The 18,853-nt window shown below is 41.6% G+C and overlaps 1 protein-coding gene across 5 annotated transcripts in view; it reads right to left on the bottom strand.

The window, feature by feature from the left end:
• Positions 1-1,228, bottom strand: part of SNAP91 (synaptosome associated protein 91) — a 159,081-nt gene extending 157,853 nt beyond the window's left edge. For 2 of the 5 annotated variants that reach the window (XM_060030274.1, XM_060030278.1), the window contains exon 1: positions 737-970. The gene's annotated coding sequence lies outside the window, so the exon portion shown is untranslated. Of the gene's footprint in view, positions 1-247; positions 350-736; positions 971-1,196 lie in introns of those variants that run through there. The other 3 variants (XM_060030276.1, XM_060030277.1, XM_060030275.1) reach the window with 3 other exon arrangements.
• Between the last annotated feature and the right edge of the window lie 17,625 nt (positions 1,229-18,853).

Raw genomic sequence — 18,853 nt, 5'->3', positions numbered from 1 at the left:
CGCTAAGCTCCGCTCGAACGACGCGGTTTAGGAGTCTTGAGCAAGACTAGCGCGAGTCCGGTGCCAGCATCGTGACAATGTCCCCGACCGACAACCCCCCCACTCCCCTCCCCCCGGATGCTGCCCGTCTCACCCTTCCGCGCCCCCCCGTCCATCAGCACTTCCCCTGCAAGCTATCTCGGGTGCCAGCCCAGCTCCCGCGTGCGTCGGGGTTATGCCCTGGGCGCCGCGCCCGCCGTGTGCCCACCTCTCGCCTCCCAGCCGCAGCGTCTCCTCCTAGCAGCCCGCAGGCTTCGGAGAATGGATCGTATACCCAAGCCCTGGCCGCCTCCCTCCTCCTCCTCGCGCTGCTGCAGCAACCGGCTCGTCCTCCCTCGGTCGCGGCAGAGATTATCCTAGTATTGCGCCATATTACGCGCCCGCCTCCCCTTCCTTCCCCGCCGCGGTCTCCAAAGACCCGCCGAGGCCCTCCGCCCGGACCCCCTCCCTTCGCCCCCAAATCGCCGCCGCAGGGGCCGCCCCAGGGCTCCGCGGAGGCGCCGGAGTCTCGCAGCGCCTCGCCCTTCCTGACAGCGGAGCAGAGACGGGCTGACAGCCCAGCCCCCCGCCCGCCCTTCAGCGCGCCGCGGAGCTGTCACACGGCCGCTGCCCTTCTCCGCGCCCTAGGATTATCCTCTCCGGATCCCCGCGCGGCCCAAGCACGGGGAGGGGGCCGAGCCTGGGCGGCGGTACTCACCCCGCCCCAGGAGCGGCGCCGCCAGCCGCAGGATGAGCGGAGCCCAGGCCGCCGAGGGAAGTCGCGTCGGGTGGGTGTGAGCGGCCGCGAGCGGACCTGGTGTCCGCTGCGCGCCGCCTCCGGCCCTGGCCCGGCCCCCGCCCTCAGCTCCGCGGTCCCTGCGCCCGCCGCCCGTGGCCCCAGGAGCCAGCCGCACCCGCCCGCCGCCGTGTCTCTCCAGCCCTCCGCGCTGCGTCTCCATCCCCGCCCCCACCTCAGCTGTAGCTGCTCTGACGAGTCAGGTGACGGCGGCGGACAAACCCTGGCGAGCTCTCCACGCAGCGCCTCGCGGCCCCCTCCCAGCTACTCACACACGCCGCCCCCCCGGGGCCGCGAGCCTACAGGCAAGGGGGCGCCGCGCGCGAGCATCCCCGGCAGGCGCGAGGAGAGGAGGCGGGGAGGCGAGGAGGGCGACACTCACCCAGCCAGCCACTCTCCGCCAGGCGCCCAGCTGCCTCTCGGCTCGCGGGACCCGCACCCAGCACGCACTGCGTGCGCGCGCACCACGCACACCTGCCGGCCGACTGCGGGATGCGCCGGGGGCGCCGGGGGCGTTGGCGCAGTTGGGCAAGTGGGGTCGTGGAGTTCAGCGCTGTGAAGGCCGCGACTGGGGCGTCGTCCCGCGCTGCCTGGCAAAGCCCAGCCAGCTCTCCCCTACCTCTGACTCGCTCGCCCGTCAAAGGCAGCAGAGGCCCTGATGGGCAGGGCGATTTAAAATGTCAGATTCTGCTGGCCAACCGCGCCCGTTACCTGTGCGTCCTCAACTCCTTGGAGTTCCTCTACTTGTCTCTGTTTTAGTTGGGATATGGGGTGGGCAGTTAATTCTAGCCACTTTGGTCTGAAACGCATAGTGAAGTCTACCACAAGGACGAGTAATTCACAAAACCATCAATCGAGTCCCAGATCATACGCACAGTAATCATTTAAGTGTGCAAGGAAAACTCTTTGTACCCCTAAGTAATTTTTGCCAATTAAATAGTGTTTGAATGTCTTAAGTGTATTTGAATTGTATACATGGATTTCTAGACAGGGATTTGGCTATGCTAAAAGTTTCACGTGTTAACATTTTCAAAGACTGTTATTTACCTTAACCTAAAAAAATATTTTAAATTCTCACGGTACAATCACGATCAGAACTTCATTTGTGAATTTTCTTGCCATGTTTCCTGGCTACAGGTGGCCTCTATTAGGCCTGGAGGCTTTAAAATGTCTACCTATAGATATCAAGGTTTTGTTGTGTACTTTCTTTCACCTGGTACAGCGTTGAGTACGAATCATGATTTTGTAACTGTTGGGACTGATTCTAGCATTAATCGCAAGCTTGACAGCTAAAGAAAGGCAGCCCAAGACTATATCAGGATTCAAATGCTAGTCTTACCATATCTAGCAATACCACACCTAGATATTTAAACAAAAGAAATATATAAAAACACACTTCCATTCAAAACCTTGTCCTCCCATTTTGTAATAGATTTAGATAGTGGCTCTGAACTGGAAGAGTGTTATTCTAGCGGTAAATGGGTAAACAAAATGGAATATTGCTAAGCAATAATGAGGAAGGAACTAACAACATAGATGAATCTCAAATGTATTATGCTACATCAAAGAAGCCCCACATCAAATGCTACTTATAGCTGTGATTCTCTTTATATAACATTCTAAAAAAGGCAAAACTATAGAAACAAAGCATGTCAGCTGCCAGGGATGGGGGAAGAGATTGACTGCAAAGGGGCAGAAGGAAACTTTTCTGGAGTGATGGAAAAGTTGGATATCATGATTGCGATGATAGTTACACAACTGCATATATTTCTCAAAACTTATCAAATTATACACTTAAAATTGGTGACTTTATTGTATGTAAATTGAACCTCAATAAATCTGATAAAAAGAGCTGGAGTGGCAATATTATCAGACAGAACAGACTACACAATAAGGAATATTAGGAGTGTTAAAGAGGCACATTTCATAAAGATAAAAATTCCTCAAGCATATGTAAGAATCCTACCTGTATATATATTGAGAAGAGTTTCAAAATGGGCTGAAGCAAAAACGAATAGCATTGAAAGGAGAAATAGGCAAACCCACAATTATACTTCAGGATTTCAACACTCTTCTACTGATAGCACAGGTGGACAGAAAGATTACAGATGACTTGAAATAACCATATCAATCAATTTGACCTAATTGACAATTATAAAGGACTCCACCCAACAACAGTGGAATACATTCTTTTCAAGTGCGCATGGCATAGTTATCAGGATAGACCACATTCTGGACCATAAAGCTAGTTTCATAAATTTAGAAGGATTACTATCATACAAACTGCATTCTCTTACTACTGTGAATTTAACTAAAAATTAATAACAAATAGATATCTGGAAATCCCTACATGTTTAGTAATTAAACAACACATTCCAAACAACCCATGGGTCTAACTTTCCCATAGGAAATTTAGAAATTACTTTGAATTAAATAATAATGAAAATGCTACATATCAAAACTTGTGGGATGCAGGTAAAGCAGAAATTAGAGGGAAACTTATAGCATTAAGATACTTTAAAGAATGAAAAACAACTAAGAAACGAGAAAAAGAAGAAATGAAACTCAGCATGAGCAGAAAGAAAGAAATAATAAAGATAAAAGTAAAAATCAATGAAAGTGAAAATAGACAAATAATAGAGAAATTCAATGAAACCAAAAACTGTTTATTTGAAATGATCAATAAAACAGATAAGCTCCCTAGCCAGAAAGGAAAAAGATAACACAAATTTTCAATGATAGTAATGAAAGAGAGGATAGGTCTTATGGATGCTAAAAGGATAAGAGATTGTTATGAACATTATGCCAATAAATTATACAATTGTCATGAAATAAGGAAATAGTGTAGAATACTGGTTCTCCCATAGTCCAAAAGTGATGTTGGGTCATATACATTGCTATTAGTTAAGAGATTGTGAGCAAGTAACATGATTCCAAAAATGGTTAAAATAATACAATCTGTGAGTGATATACTTTTCAAAAATAAATTGGAGTGGATTCCTTGTAATCCTATAATAGCGTGATACTACATACAGTAAATTATGTACACATGGCATGGGAAGTATGGAAAGCCATAGTCTGTCTTCAGTATGCTAATCATGTCTCTGTTACTATACATGGGAGAGTATCCCACACATGAACATCCTTCTGTCATGGGTGGTAGCAGAAAAATGTTTGAAAATCTCCCTACAATGGAAGTATCATATACAAATTAGTGAATCATGTCAAGGGTAAAACCAACTTTTGAAATGCAATTGGTTGTTTTGGAAGAAAATCTTCCTAAGCTTTGAAAATAGTAGCATATTTCCAGTGGCAAAGATTAAGAAATTCCATGTTCTTATCTCCAGAAAAACTTAGAAATTTCAACCATGAAAGTTGAAGGAAAGAAAATTGACTAAAAGAAATACATTGAGAGAAAGAAAAAGGATTCCTTGTCAATATATTCCCTCTGAAAGCCCAAGGACATAATAAATAATATTCAACAAATCTGAAGCAAGAATAAGTATTGACATTCAATATTTTTAAAAATGGAAAGGTTTTTTGATCTCTCTCAGTGGTCAGAAAAGAAGTTAAATACATAGATATCCAAAACATGTTTTTAAAAAATACATTGCACTTATTTTTTTCTGAACCAATCTACATATATGTCACATTATTTTCTGTATGTCTGATTTAATACATATTTTCTTCTGAGTATCAGATTTAATAAAGAAAAAAACCTAACAATAATTACATGTAGATCGACAATTTACACCAACATGTGAGGGCAAATGTCTTTAAGACACAAGAGTAAGATACAGTGAGTACAAGAAACAGAAATAAAGCTAAGGCCAATCTGATTGCCTCAGGCAACGACCTGAGGAGGAAGTGGAATTTGCATTTTTCTCTAAAAACTTAATGTCGTTCTTCAGGTAAAACTGTAGAGTAATTTTATTCCAGGGATGCTTTTCTGACAAAGCAGAAAAAAACACATGAGGTGCAAATATAACTATATTGGAATATATCCACCTCCACATACAAATGTGACATGTCTGTCCAAACTCAAAAGCAACCAACAACAAAAAGCAAAATTTGATATCCTGAATGCACTTGTACTGTACAGAGACGAAAAGATTGCTTCTCTTTTAAATGATTTTTAAAATTAATTAATTAATTAATCTTTGGCTGCATTGGGACTTCATTGTGGTGCGTGGGCTTCTCATTGCGGTGGCTTCTCTTGTTGTGGAGCACGCTCTCTAGGCGCGCAGGCTTCAGTAGTTGTGACACGTGGGCTCAGTAGTTGTGGCTCGCAGGCTCTAGAGCGCAGGCTCAGTAGTTGTGGTGCATGGCTTTAGTCGCTCCACGGCATGTGGGATCTTCCCAGACCAGGGCTCGAACCCGTGTCCCCTGCATTGGCAGGCAGATTCTTAACAACTGTGCTGCCAGGGAAGTCTCACTTCTCTTTTATAAGATGGCAAATGAAAGAGACCATGAAACTGATGAGCGTTCTAACATAGCAAGAAAACTGTAGGTTGCATGAAATATCAGTAAGATTGAGATTCAAACAACTAGATCATCTCAGGAAATATAACATTTCATCCATGAAACCATTCAACTTATTTAAGAATGGAAGTAAACAAAGAGACAGTATATTCCAAGACAGGACAAACATTTATTAAGTTGGTTCTGCTTCATAATCAGTCTAGGAATGAATTCCATGACAATAAGCATATTTGAAGGAATATGTACATTTTAATACATGATAACAATTAGAATAATTTAAATATGGTGTTTTCATTTTGCTTCCCTGTTTTAAGTCTCATGTGGCTGTTCCGGTTACTTACTGTTGTACAACAATCTTTGGCTTAAAAAAGCAATTTCTTATTCTCTTTCACAGTTCTGTAAATTAACGGGGCTCTGCTGGGTAGTTCTCCTTTGAAGTCTTTCATGTGGTTGCAATCAGATGACAGCCAGGGCTGTGGTCATCGGAAGTCCCCACTGGGCTGTCCAAGATGGCTTATTCACTCTCATGCCTGGCACTTGACACTGGCCGCTCACTGAGAGCTCATCTGAGGTTTCTACCAGAGCACCAACACAAGTTATCTTTATGTGGCTTGGGCTCCTCATGGGAAAGTGGTCCAGGGTAGTCACATTTCTTACATGCTGGCTGGCTTCCAAGAGGGAACATCCCAAGGTGAGTGCTCCAAGAAACCTAGGTGGAAGCTATAAGTTTTCTTGTGACCTGACTCCAAGGTCATGCAGCAGCAGTTCTCTTATATTCTATTGATAAAAGCAAGCGACACAGACAGCCCAGATTCAAGGGGAAGAGACTGTTACTGGAAGGTTCATTTGGGGACCAACTACCACAGTGACACACAGAAGTAAACCCTTGTGAAGGACGTATAGAGAGAAACCTATGCTCTCAAAGTATGAGGTTATGTGATTCACTTATGTCTCATGGAGAAGTACCCCCAAAATTAGCAAAAAATTGCTTGAGCATAAATTAAAATAACACAGTGCACAATTTCCTCTGGTTGGAATAGTCTCTCTCACATACTAGGTAAACTCCTACTCATCCTTCAAGACCCCAGATTGAGTTGCACATGATCTGCAAATCTTTCCCAAATCCTCTGTTAGTCTCTTATTTTTACAAATAAGGACATTTAAGACTTGAGAGTTTAAGTGACTTTCCCTCTATCACACAGTGAGATAATGGCATAACAAATCCTAAACCCCACATGTCCAATTTCCAATCCAGTGTTCTTTCCACTGTACTCATTGCTTCTGATAAAGATATGATAGTATTACAATAGACTCTCATGTCATAATATTAATTAGCTTTTTAGTCAGCAAAGTCCTTTTTAGAAATTTATGGGCTGGGAAGTATAGCAGCTAATATCTTAGGTTACAGTATCGGTTTGAATCCCTTGCATTGGACCTTATTCGCTGTATGACTGGGCAAATTCTGTAGTCTTTAAGGCTTAGTTTCCTCACCTGTTAAATAGGCATGATCATAACATCCACCTCAAAAAATTGTTATTACCACCAAATGAGACAATGGCATATAAAGCCCATAGCACAGTGTATGACGCACATTAAAAGACCAATAAATGTGATTAATAGTACTCAGAATAGTTCATGGAATAATGGATTCTGAGTAATAGTACTCAGAATTGTTCATGGAGTAATGAATATATGGTCTTGTTACACTATATTTTTATTATTTTATTTTATTAATTTGGAACTAAAATTCAAATTTATACAGTTCTCTGATAAATACATTATTCAGGTAGTATCATTTCTGAAGTGAGAAAATAAACTAAGAATTTACCTAGTTCCTGAGACATGAAACCAGATTATTTCAAATATCATCATAGGTTGAACTGAGCTTCTATTATTCTCAGTAAACTAGAGAAGAAAATACTTGCATATACAGTCATTGTACAGTAATGCTGTTCTGAACAGCAATTTTTTTCTATTTTTTTCCAATCTAAAGAGATGATTTCAAGGGAATTCTTGGGGGTGAGAAGATTTTTCTTTGAAAAAGGAGAGGATTAAGCAGAAAAGTTTGTCTGGAGATGGAAGTTCTCTAAATAAATTTCTAACTTAAAAGCATGTGAGGGCTGAGCCAGTGGGCCTCACCTCCCACTGTGTATTTCTTTAAGTTTTCTTCTCATTATTTTACCTTCTGTATTTTCAGTTGTTGTTTGTATTTGTCTACAGTTTATATTCTGAACTGCTTATGGTGAGTGGCTCAGGCTGTCTTTGATATTGGGTATTATAGAAGGCTGTGCATTTCTCTTTGTCCAGATGCAGGAACACAGCAGTGCACTAGGAAAAGACCCAAGGTTCTGACCCTCCCTCATATTGTGTAACTGGAACATGCACACATTGCCGTTCAGTTTCAAAAGTTCTCATGCAAAAGTTATTACAGAGATCAGCTATAATTATAATTGTATAATTATCAACTATAATTATATCAGTCATCCACTTCTGTTTCTCCAGTAAAGAGAATATTAAAGAGAAATGGAAAGTTTAGGCCATTTGATGTTCAGTATAACCAGATGAGAATGACTGCTGTGTTACTGTTTAAACTAATTTTGGCTGGAACAAGTAAGGCCTTACTCTTTCTAGCTCATAATGCATTTAACAATATTGAATTGTGTTTCTACTTGCCTCAGGTGCTTTCCTTTGTCCAGGGGCTTATGCTTCAGGCCTGTGGATGTCATTACATAGGACAGAGGACTGTCATGCGAGGTTTAGAAAATTAGAAGTCTCTACATTTATAGTTTATTCGAATATTTATGTTAGCCTCATGGTAGAAAGTTCCCAAATTAAACTCCAAGTACAAGTATAATGAAACAAAATATATAATTTCCTTTTTAACAAAATGTTAGTTTGGAAAACCAACTTCTCAATGGAGGATCACATTTTCACTTTTAAGGAGGAAGACAGGTAAAAAAAATAATGCCAGGGTGCCAGCTCTTTGCATATATGTATATGTATAATGGATTCACTTTGCTGTATACCCGAAACTAACACAACATTGTAAATCAACTGTACTCCAATAAAAATTAATAAAAAAAAGAATGAGTTGATTGTTGTGCTTCCCCAAATTTATGGCCATTATTGCCTTGATCAGTGTATGTCTTAACCTTAAATTTTTGTCTTATTCAACTTAAAACTGGATTAATTCTGTTATTGTGCATGATTTTAGATGTATTCATAAGAACAAAACTTGAAATTCTCCGGCATCATCGTTCATCACTCGTGGACTTGGAGGCTTGTTATGTCTCTGTTTCAGATGCTTCTGGATGGGTATCACCAGAGATGTGCATTTGATTTAATGATACCCGAATCAGTGTCAGTGGTGCATCTTGTATATCTACTAGATGTGGCGAGACAGCCAATTTGTTTCCATTGTTACTGACTTTATTCTACAGCCCCTGTCAAGTTCACTCAGGATGTAGCTGATAAGAAGGAGTGAGCATTGACATACAAGAAAACCCTAAAGCTTCCATTTCATGGGCATAGGCAATAAAATAGGAATCAAATAAATAAGTCAATAAACTTAGTATTTATGTAGCTTTGTTACCTAGGGACATCAAAATACTTCTCATTAGTCAACAGCAAAATTTTGAAGATATACATTTCTTTCGGGTAACACGTACTCTTGTTTGGTCTTTGAAGTTTTGTTGGGGGCTTTAGCCCTTAGCCTGGTGCTGTCCAGTGAGGGACGTTTTTTGGCAGCTGTGTGGTTTATTGCTGGTTGCTGTCCTTTGCATTTGGAGATGTTATTGATTGTCATTACCAATCAGTCCTTATTAGGGAGCATAGCCCTTTCTGAACTATGTATATAAATATTGTTGATGAATTTCCAACTATACTCATGGTTTGTGTGGCTGCTTCTGTTTGAGACCTGCCTCAGATACACAATCTCTTGCTTATAAACCCTTAATGGTGATTATATTCACTTAAGTACATCATGTTTCACGGGCTATAATCCCCTCATAGCCCACAGCCTTGCCACTTACTAGGCATAATAAGCCCTCAAAACACATCTTGTGGGCTTCCCTGGTGGCGCAGTGGTTGAGAGTCCGCCTGCCGATGCAGGGGACACGGGTTCGTGCCCCAGTCCGGGAAGATCCCACATGCCGCGGAGCGGCTGGGCCCGTGAGCCATGGCCGCTGAGCCTGTGCGTCCGGAGCCTGTGCTCCGCAGCGGGAGAGGCCCCAACAGTGAGAGGCCCGCGTACCGCAAAAAAAAAAAAACAAAAAAAAACCCCACATCTGGTGCTTTCTCTAGTTGCAGTTGTCTGAGCTTCAGCTGGCAATGGTGGAGGCATTTCCAAGTCCTCATCTGCTTCATTTCATACAGCTGCGTGTAGCAGAATCATTTAATGTCAGGGGTCTGTCCACAGTCAAGGAACTCATTGCTGCAGAGTCTCTGTTGCCCCTTTGTCCTCCCTAGTGACCATCTCAAAGGCTGGATGACATTTATGATAGGTTTAAGTGTTACTGTCATCTGGAAAGTTAGACCCATGCCTCTGGAGCTTGATAACTCACCGATTCTAAACTTTGCCAGCTTCATCTTGGCCTCCTTGATCCAGGAAACCAGAGTATCTGTCTTCAAACACTGCCCTGGGACCTCTGACTCCACAGAGTAGATGAAAGGTCTTAATTGTGGTAGGGGTACCTCGCAGAGGCTTGACTGAGATCAGGTCAGTAGAGATGTGCTCATTCTATGGCCAGGAAATTCCTTCCTACATGGAAACGTCAAAAATAGCAAATAGCAGAATTATTTGAGAAATAAAATAACACAACCCACCTTCATAATCTTGAGGGAGATCTTGGGCTAGTGGAATGAAAGATTTTCTTACATGTGTGAAAGAATATTCTGGCAAAAGCTATGTCCATTTTTATTAACTATGAACAAGTTTATGTAGAATAGATTGCTTTAATTGTTGTTGAAAGCATATATTTGGGTGCTTTATTCAGGCTGATCTAGGTACAGAAGGATGAAAAAAAGGATATGAATCTCAGCTCATCTCTCGTGCTTGAGGTGCAGGTGTCTACGACCAAATTTCACATACTAGGGTAACATTCAACATGCCAGAAAATGCTCGGTGTTCATTAACCTTGGTGAGCCTAGGCCCAAGCAGGCAATACCTAGTTATCCAGGCAAGTGTGTTATGAAGAAGCAGAACCCAGTTAGCAGGTCAAGGGCAGGGGCAGGAGTGCTAGAAAGAGAAACTCTAGAGCAGGGATTAAAAGTCATTCTTTAATACTACCCACTGATTCAGACTTGGAATAACACTCATTCTGCAAGGATGAATAAAAGAACCCCATTTCCAAAAATGGGTGCATAGGCAAGAAACCAAGCTCAGTGAGAACTCTGCCTTATTTTAGTCTTATTATCTTGCACTATAGTTTCATGTGAGAGCTGTCTTCAAGTGGTTTAGAAAGTAGACAATAATATGCAATCATATTTCTTTATAGTGCTAGACATATAAATGAAGTAATGTAATTATTTTTGGTGTTTATATTTGCTTTAACATATCTATATATGTTTAATGCAAAGAAGATTTCCAATTATAATCTCATTGTCTTGCTTTTGGCCAAAATAACTTTTAAAACTGGAGCTAACTGAATGTGTTTTTTTAAATAAAAGTTAAAGATATCTTCCTCTATTTACCTAAGCCTTCTCATTTTTTTTTTTACAAATAATTTCCTGACTATACAATTGGCCCATTTTACCTCTTAAAACCTGTGTCCCTCCTCAATACAGATAAATATTTGATGAGTGAGCTAATAAATAAATGGACCGATATCTACCATGGTGCCAAAAATGTAATAGATGTTCATTAAATGAGTTTAATAAATGAATGAATGGGAAATCATGGGTAGTAATGACATTGACAATGGAAATGGTTTTTCCTGGAAAATTTTATTGGTGAAATAAGCTTGGAAACTCTTCAGATCCCTCTGATTATATGAGGTCAGATACACAGGGAAATTAAAGGGAGAATTCCAGCCCTTTTTGCAACTCAACTGGCTTTTCTCCAAGGAATTCTAGACATTGTCACAAGCTATACTTTGCCAACTGCACATTAGTCCTTAAAACACCTTCAAGTAAGGCTACAATCGTGTTTCAAAAGTAGGTTTAAAGGGTTAATCACTCCTGTGTTGTGAAAATACTATAATTTAGTCAGCACAGCAGAATATTTTGATTGTTATATGTAGCAACATTGTAAAATAGCTAAGCTGTCACAGTGACTCATGATTCCTGACCATGTTTCATAATCTTTTCTTCCTAAAATTTGCTCAGTGTTTTGATATTTGATCAACTAAAAACATTTTCCCATACCCTTGAGTAAGGAGATGATGCATTTCTGCTGCAGCAACAATTTTCAAGAATCAAATCACCATCCATGCTTTGCCTAGTTAGGAAACGGTTATTTTAAACAAAGTATATTGAAGCATAAACACTGGTAGATAGGCCATCTTACAATATAGCTTTAAATAATAATGTGATATGCCATTAACTCAACAAATATCTGTTGAGAATCCACGTGGCAGGCACTTTCTAGGAAAAAAAATCCTTGCCCCAGTGGAGCTTACATTCTAGAAGAGAAGACAGAAAATAAACTAATAAATAAGTAAATTATCAAAATGTTAGGAAGGGACAAGTGCAATGGAAAAAGAGAAGAGCAAGTGGTATCTGGAGGCTAACGTGGGAAGATGGGGCTGTAATCTTAGAAAGGGTGGTAAAAGGTGGCGGGTTCATGGAGGAGGAACATATAAGTAAAGACTTGAGGAAGATGGGACTTCCCTGGCGGTCCAGTGGTTAGGACTCCGCGCTTCCAATGCAGGGGGTGCGGGTTTGATCCCTGGTGAGGGAACTAAGATCCAGTGGCCAAAAAAAAAAAAAAAAAAGACTTGAAGAAGATGAATGAGCCATTATGGTGTCCAACACATTACTTCCTCTTGTAAATTTCCTTCTGAGCAGCCCTCATATGTCTGTATGAGGGTGATGTCATCCCCCTGCCTAAAACTTCAATCATTTCCTGCTGCTTTTAGTGTAATGTGCCATCTCCTTAATTTGTTCTATGACAACCTCTGTGATCTCATTCCTGTCTCAACTCCAGCCCCCTGCCTCTTTCTGTTGCTTACGATGCCCCAGCCATGCTGGATTTATTTCAGTTCCCTCTCGAATACCAATGGCTTTCCTACAAGCATTTCTCTCTGCCTGTAACCATTCCCTGGATTGGACTTTTACCTGACCCACTTTCCAGCCAGCTGATGCCTCTCACCCTCCAAACTGTCCCCCGTTCTTAGATTTTCATTGCACATTATATTTGCCTTACCAGTTCTTATTGCAACAATAAGTAAATAATTGTTTGTGTAATTATTTAATTTCTATCTTTCCTGATAGACCTTAAGCCATATGATACGGATGTTGTCTGATGTCTGCCTTGTTCATTCCTATATCCCTAGTGCCTGGGATGTGATAGATAGTCAATATTTGTTGAGTGAATAAAGCAAGCTTGAAATGAGGTGGGATTCCTGTTGTTGGGCTAGGGAGAAAGAGTGTACCCAGATTACACAATGGGCAAATAATAATGAAAAGTATTCTTTCCCTGAATGACCTAAACATACTATTAAACCAAATGGTCGAGACTGAAAGACCATTAAGGTCTATAGGCAACCCGTTTAGGGTCTATTCTTCTCATGGATCCACATATAACTGGCAATGAGTCTTCTTCGATAATGATTATAGACTAGAAAGTGTCACCATTAGTGCTCTTCTCCAAACATTTCACTCTCCCCCAGCCCCTGGGTTCCAGTCATGCTGTAGGGATGCACTTCCCTGCCCTTCTGAAGTTGGATGTGGCCACGGGACCTTCTCTGGCTCGTGAACTGAGTAGCTATAGGATATATCACTTCTGGCAGGAAACTTTAAGAGTCACTGCACACTTGGCCACCTTTTTCCTTCTGTTTGCCACAGCCCCAGGCAGTGCTTCAGGTGGCAGCTAGTCTGTGAGCGGATCCCTGCACTGGAGTAACATGGCGCTCCCAGCTGACCCACGACGGATATATAGCCTAGAGGAGTAATTCACCTTTACTGTATTTAAGTCGCTAAAACCTTGGGCGATTTGCTTTTACAATATCATCTAACTTATCCTGACTGACACAGAAATAGGTTTTGAGGCTCAGTTGTACAAAGAAATTTTCTAGCACCATCGCCATTTCTCTCCTGTATAGCTTCTTAACTCATCTCCCTGTTTCCACCCTCACTGCTCTCGAATCTGTCTTCTACATGGTTACCAAAGTGATTTTTCTAGAAGAGTGCTCTGATCAGACCCTTCCATGTCAAACTCTCTAAAGAAGTCTCATTAACTTCAGGATTAAGTCCAAATCCTCAGCAGGATGCGTACAAGCAGGACACCTGAGAGCCTCAGCCCCTGCCCTTGTGCCTTCACAAGGTGAGCTGCATACTCAGCTTCCACATTCCTATAATGCCTTACACACACTTCTGCATTAGTGCGTTTTACAGTATGTTGCCTTCCACCGCAACCGCTTGTGGACTCTGTGGCAACAGAACGTCGTGTGACAAGGATTGTAGTGCCTCTCCAGGGTGGCCCCGCCTCAGCCCTTGCAAGTCCTTATTCAGAGCTGAGCTAGTGAATAGAGGAGAGCATACACCATGCTTGTCATGGAAACAGTCAGGTGTACATTTCTGCTAAGTTATTTTCTTTTTTCCTTAATAAGATAAAAGACATATTTTTTATGTGTATTGAACACATTCGGTCTTGAATGATGTGTATGTTTCCTATATGTGAACCTGGAGTCCATTTTCCTAGTCTTTTTATTATTGGATGTTGCCTTCTTCTTAGGAGTTATTTCTATGGGAGCCTGAAAAAAATAAAACTATAAGTACAGACTATTCTGTTCAATGTAGCTCCATTATATTTAATGAAACAGTGTCCACCAACACTGTCACAGGGTCAGAAACCGAACCCCTCAAACCATGCTCAGAAGAACCAAACTTCATGTGGTCTAACTGCAAGTAAAATAATTTATTGATTTAAATTTAGTTGACTATCACCAAACCTTGGACACTAAATTTAAAATGTATGTTGTTGTTGTTTTTTTTAACATCTTTACTGGAGTATAATTGCTTTACAATGGTGTGTTAGTTTCTGCTGTACAACAAAGTGAATCAGCTATATGTATACGTATATCCCCATATCCCCTCCCTCTTGCGTCTCCCTCCCACCCTCCCTATCCCACCCCTCTAGATGGTCACAAAGCACTGAGCTGATCTCCCTATGCTATGCAGCTGCTTCCCACTAGCTATCTATTTTACATTTGGTAGTGTATATATGTCAATGCTTTATATTACAGAAAAAAATAAATTAACGATCTAGTTTGAAATACCAGGACCACATAAATAGGAAGAAAGGCCTGTTGGGCCAAAGATACTCAAATGTTTATCTAGTACATGCTCTTGCCTTCTGATAACAATACATGTAAGTCATTCCACACTAGGGGAAATCTCTTTTTTTAATGAAGATTCGAGAAATGAATTCCATAAGCTCTCTCTTTTTTTTAATTAAGGTATAGTTGTTGTACAATGTTATATAAGGTTCAGGTGTACAACATAGTGATTCACAATTTTTATTTATTTTTAACTTTTGAAAATATTTATTTATTTATTTTGGCTGCGCCGGGTCTTAGTTGTGGCATGTGGGATCTTCGTTGTGGCATGAAGGATCTTTAGTTGCAGCACACGGACTTCTTAGTTGCGGCATGCATTCAGGATCTAGTTCTCCAACCAGGGATCGAACCCAGGCTCACTGCATTGGGAGCATGGAGTCTTTGACCCACTGGACCCCCAGGGAATTCCCCCACAACTTACAAAGGTTATACTCCATTTATAGTTATTATAAAATATTGGCTATATTCCTCTTGTTGTACAGTATGTCCTTGTAGCTTATTTATTTATTTATTTATTTTATTATTATTATTATTTTGCGGTACGTGGGCCTCTCACTGTTGTGGCCTGTCCCGTTGCGGAGCACAGGCTCCAGACACGCAGGCTCAGTGGCCATGGTTCACAGGTACAGCTGCTCCGTGACGTGTGGGATCTTCCCTGACCGGGGCACGAACCCGCATTCCCTGCATCGGCAGGCAGACTCTCAACCACTGCGCCACCAGGGAAGCCCCTAGCTTATTTATTTTATACATAGTATTTTATACTTCTTAATCCCCCACCCCTATATTGCCCCTCCTCTCTTCCCTCTCCCCACTGGTAACCACTAGTTTGCTCTCTATATCTGTGAGTCCATTTCTGTTTTGATACAGTCACTAGTTTGTTGTATTTTTTAGATTCCACATAGAAGTGATATCATATAGTATTTGTCTTTCTGTCTGACTTATTTCACTTAGCATAATACCCTTCATGTCCATCCATGTTGTTGCAAATAGAAAATTTTCATTCTTTTTTATGGCTGAGTAGTATTCCTTTATAAATATATACATATATATATGCATGCCACATTTTCTTTATCCACTCATCTGTTGATAGACATTTAGGTTGCTTCCATATCTTCACAATTGTAAATAATGGTGCTAGGAACATTGGGGCACTTGTATCTTTTTGAATTAGTGTTTTCAGGTGGTGTTTTTTTTTTTTTTTTTTTTTTTTTTTTAATATATGCCCAGGGGTGGAATTGCTGGGTCATGTTGTAGTTCTATTTTTAGTTTTTTGAGAAACCTCCATACTGTTTTCCACAGTGGCTGCACAAGTTTACATTCCCACCAACAGTGTGTGAGGATTTCCTTTTCTCCACCTCCTCACCAGCATTTGTTCTTTTTGATGATGGCCATTCTGACAGGTGTGAGGTGATCTCTCATTGTGGTTTTGATTTGCATTTCCCTGATGATTAATGGTGTTGAGCATCTTTTCATGACCATAAGCTTTCTTGATTGTTCTTTCCACTGGGATCCATTGGTGATCCCAAACTTCTGTCTCAACATGTTAGCAGCTTTCTAATTTCATTATTATCTTATTTTTTGGCCTACCTTTTGAATTTTGAATTTCAGTAACCTGGCTCACTTATTCTTATTTCACAGTCATCTTTGTCAAGGATAAATTTTAGTTCATATTTATTTAGATGGGTTTATATTTTTAAAAACACTTTTTTTGCCCTGTTGGAAAAAGTGATGCAGTATTCAGGCCTATATAAAAATATCATATTTATAGAATTTAAAAAATATAAACCATATTAAAAATTCTTTGATGGCTAAAACAAAAGATAAAAATTCACTTTGTAATTAATAAGATTTTAATAGTCATTTTTTTCAAAAGTAAAAGATTTTTCTTTCCAGCTTAAAATTTATTTTATAAACCATAACATGAAATGCATGCTTAGTTTTAAATATATGAGAAATATTGAGAATAACCATAGTAGTACGCGTCTTTAAAAAAAACAACAAAAGTTGCAAAGGCCATTTTCTTATTTATAGCAAGTGCTACAAATCAAATACTTTATTTTATCCAATAAATTTTCCCAATTTTTTTTGCTGAGGTTTCCTCCCAGGAAGCCTGCAGCCTTTGTTATCTGGATCTTACCAGGGGATCAGGGCAAAGACATTGGATACCTATGTTTTCTGAAAACACTATTCAAATGAATCCACAAGACCTAAAAGGAGAGGGAGAATGCTCTCAGGAAACTCTTTTACCCTTAAACAATTACCAAACATACATATTTATTTATCATATTAGGGAGCTGTCATCATAAAAGGCACAGAGACCCTAGATGAAGAGAAAATGAGCAACTATGTTTTAGTAAAATTTTTGAAAAGCAAATTACAGAATCAACATGTTTGGTTTGTGGGATAAGGACTCAATGGAACCTTTTATTAGGATCACTGAGGTCAAGGGTATAATGGAAGGTGTTGGTGCTTTGGGATGACAGGCAAAATTTGATAAACGTGATAAGCAGAAAAACTGAATACATTTTTACTGTTTCGCCCAGGGCTGATACTTCATTATTTATTCAATTTGGCCATTAGTTTAGTTCTTCTTCCAATAAGAAGTTACTGAGCACCTACTTTTTTTTTTTTTTTTTTTTTTTTTTTTTGCGGTACCCGGGCCTCTGACTGTTGTGGCCTCTCCCGTTGCGGAGCACAGGCTCCGGACGCGCAGGCTCAGCGGCCATGGTTCACGGGACGAGCCGCTCCGCGGCATGTGGGATCTTCCCGGACCGGGGCACGGACCCGTGTCCCCTGCATCGGCAGGAGGACTCTCAACCACTGCGCCACCAGGGAAGCCCTTGAGCATCTACTTTTTATTAAACACTATTCTGGGGACCAAGTGACAAAGATGAAAAGGACAGAGTCCCTGCCCTAGAAGGAGGCGCCATTGATGCAAGGGTTTCTCAAGGCTCACCTGCTGGTTTTGCTTCCAAGGAGAGGCCTCGATCCTATCCCCAGAGACTGGGATTCAGGAAGCATGGGCCCGTGGAGCTGAGGGTACAGGCATCCTCTGAGCGTGGGCTGGCCTGCCTCTGAGCTTGGGGTTATTCGTACTCTTAATTCAGACTAGTATCCTTCCATTCATTAGGAGGAATAAAGTGCATCTTGACAAGATGAAAGAAACAAGTCAAGAAGGAAAGCATAAAGATAGAGAAAAAAATTATCAGGAAGTGGAGGTGAAGGGCAGAGGGAAAGGAAAATGAGTGTGAGATGAATGAGTGGGTCTCGAAAGAGAAAAGAAAGCGTACTGTTGGGGTGACACGCAAACACCGGCTGTTTCCACACAGGAAGTCTCCTTACACCTGAAGAAGCGGAGCTCCAGGCCTCACAGAGCGGGAAGCAGTGACAGTCCCTAACTAGGAGGCACCAGTGCTTGTCTCAGCCCCTAGAAGGAGGTACATCCTTGGGTTACGTGTTCCTGTGGCAGCCATCCTTGTGTTCTGGGGAGGAGGGCTAACTTCTGGCAGTCTGTGCCTGAGGGGGCCTTAGAAAGTCCTCAGAGGCTCACAGATTCAGTCACTACCCCTCCAATTGGATAATTAATGTCAGGTGCAATCATTCCTTTTAAAGACCTGCAGGTGCAATGGTCCAAGCCCAGGGGGCTCAGAGCTGCACTCCTTTCCCACCAAGCTGCTCTGTGCCCATCAGTCTCACCCTCCCTGCTCTCCTCTGCCCTCTTACCTGCTCACCTTCCAGTCAGCCATCCTGCCCAACATGGCTCATGGTTCTTAGTTCACCTGCCTTGGTCCTCAGCTTGGACTTGAATTTCTCCTAATGTTGAGCTGCTAAGAGGTCACTGACCTCTGTGTCTTGGCCCAGTTCCGGAACTCTCATTGCTGAACTGCACTCTGATTATTTGCATCCCAACCTTAGGCCCTTAAGGGGATGGACTAGGTGCTGTGAGGGAAGCCATTGTCCCTGAGACAAGAAGGCAAGAGCAGAACGGAGGGTTCCTACAGACCCATGACTGCCCCTGTCTCATGCATAAAGCCCTGAAGGAGAAAGCAACTTCCCTGTA

Source organism: Delphinus delphis, chromosome 14 (genome assembly GCF_949987515.2).
Source record: "Delphinus delphis chromosome 14, mDelDel1.2, whole genome shotgun sequence".
NCBI lineage: Eukaryota > Metazoa > Chordata > Mammalia > Artiodactyla > Delphinidae > Delphinus > Delphinus delphis.
Note: the sequence above shows the minus strand (reverse complement) of the source record. Positions and strands in the feature narration are given on the sequence as shown.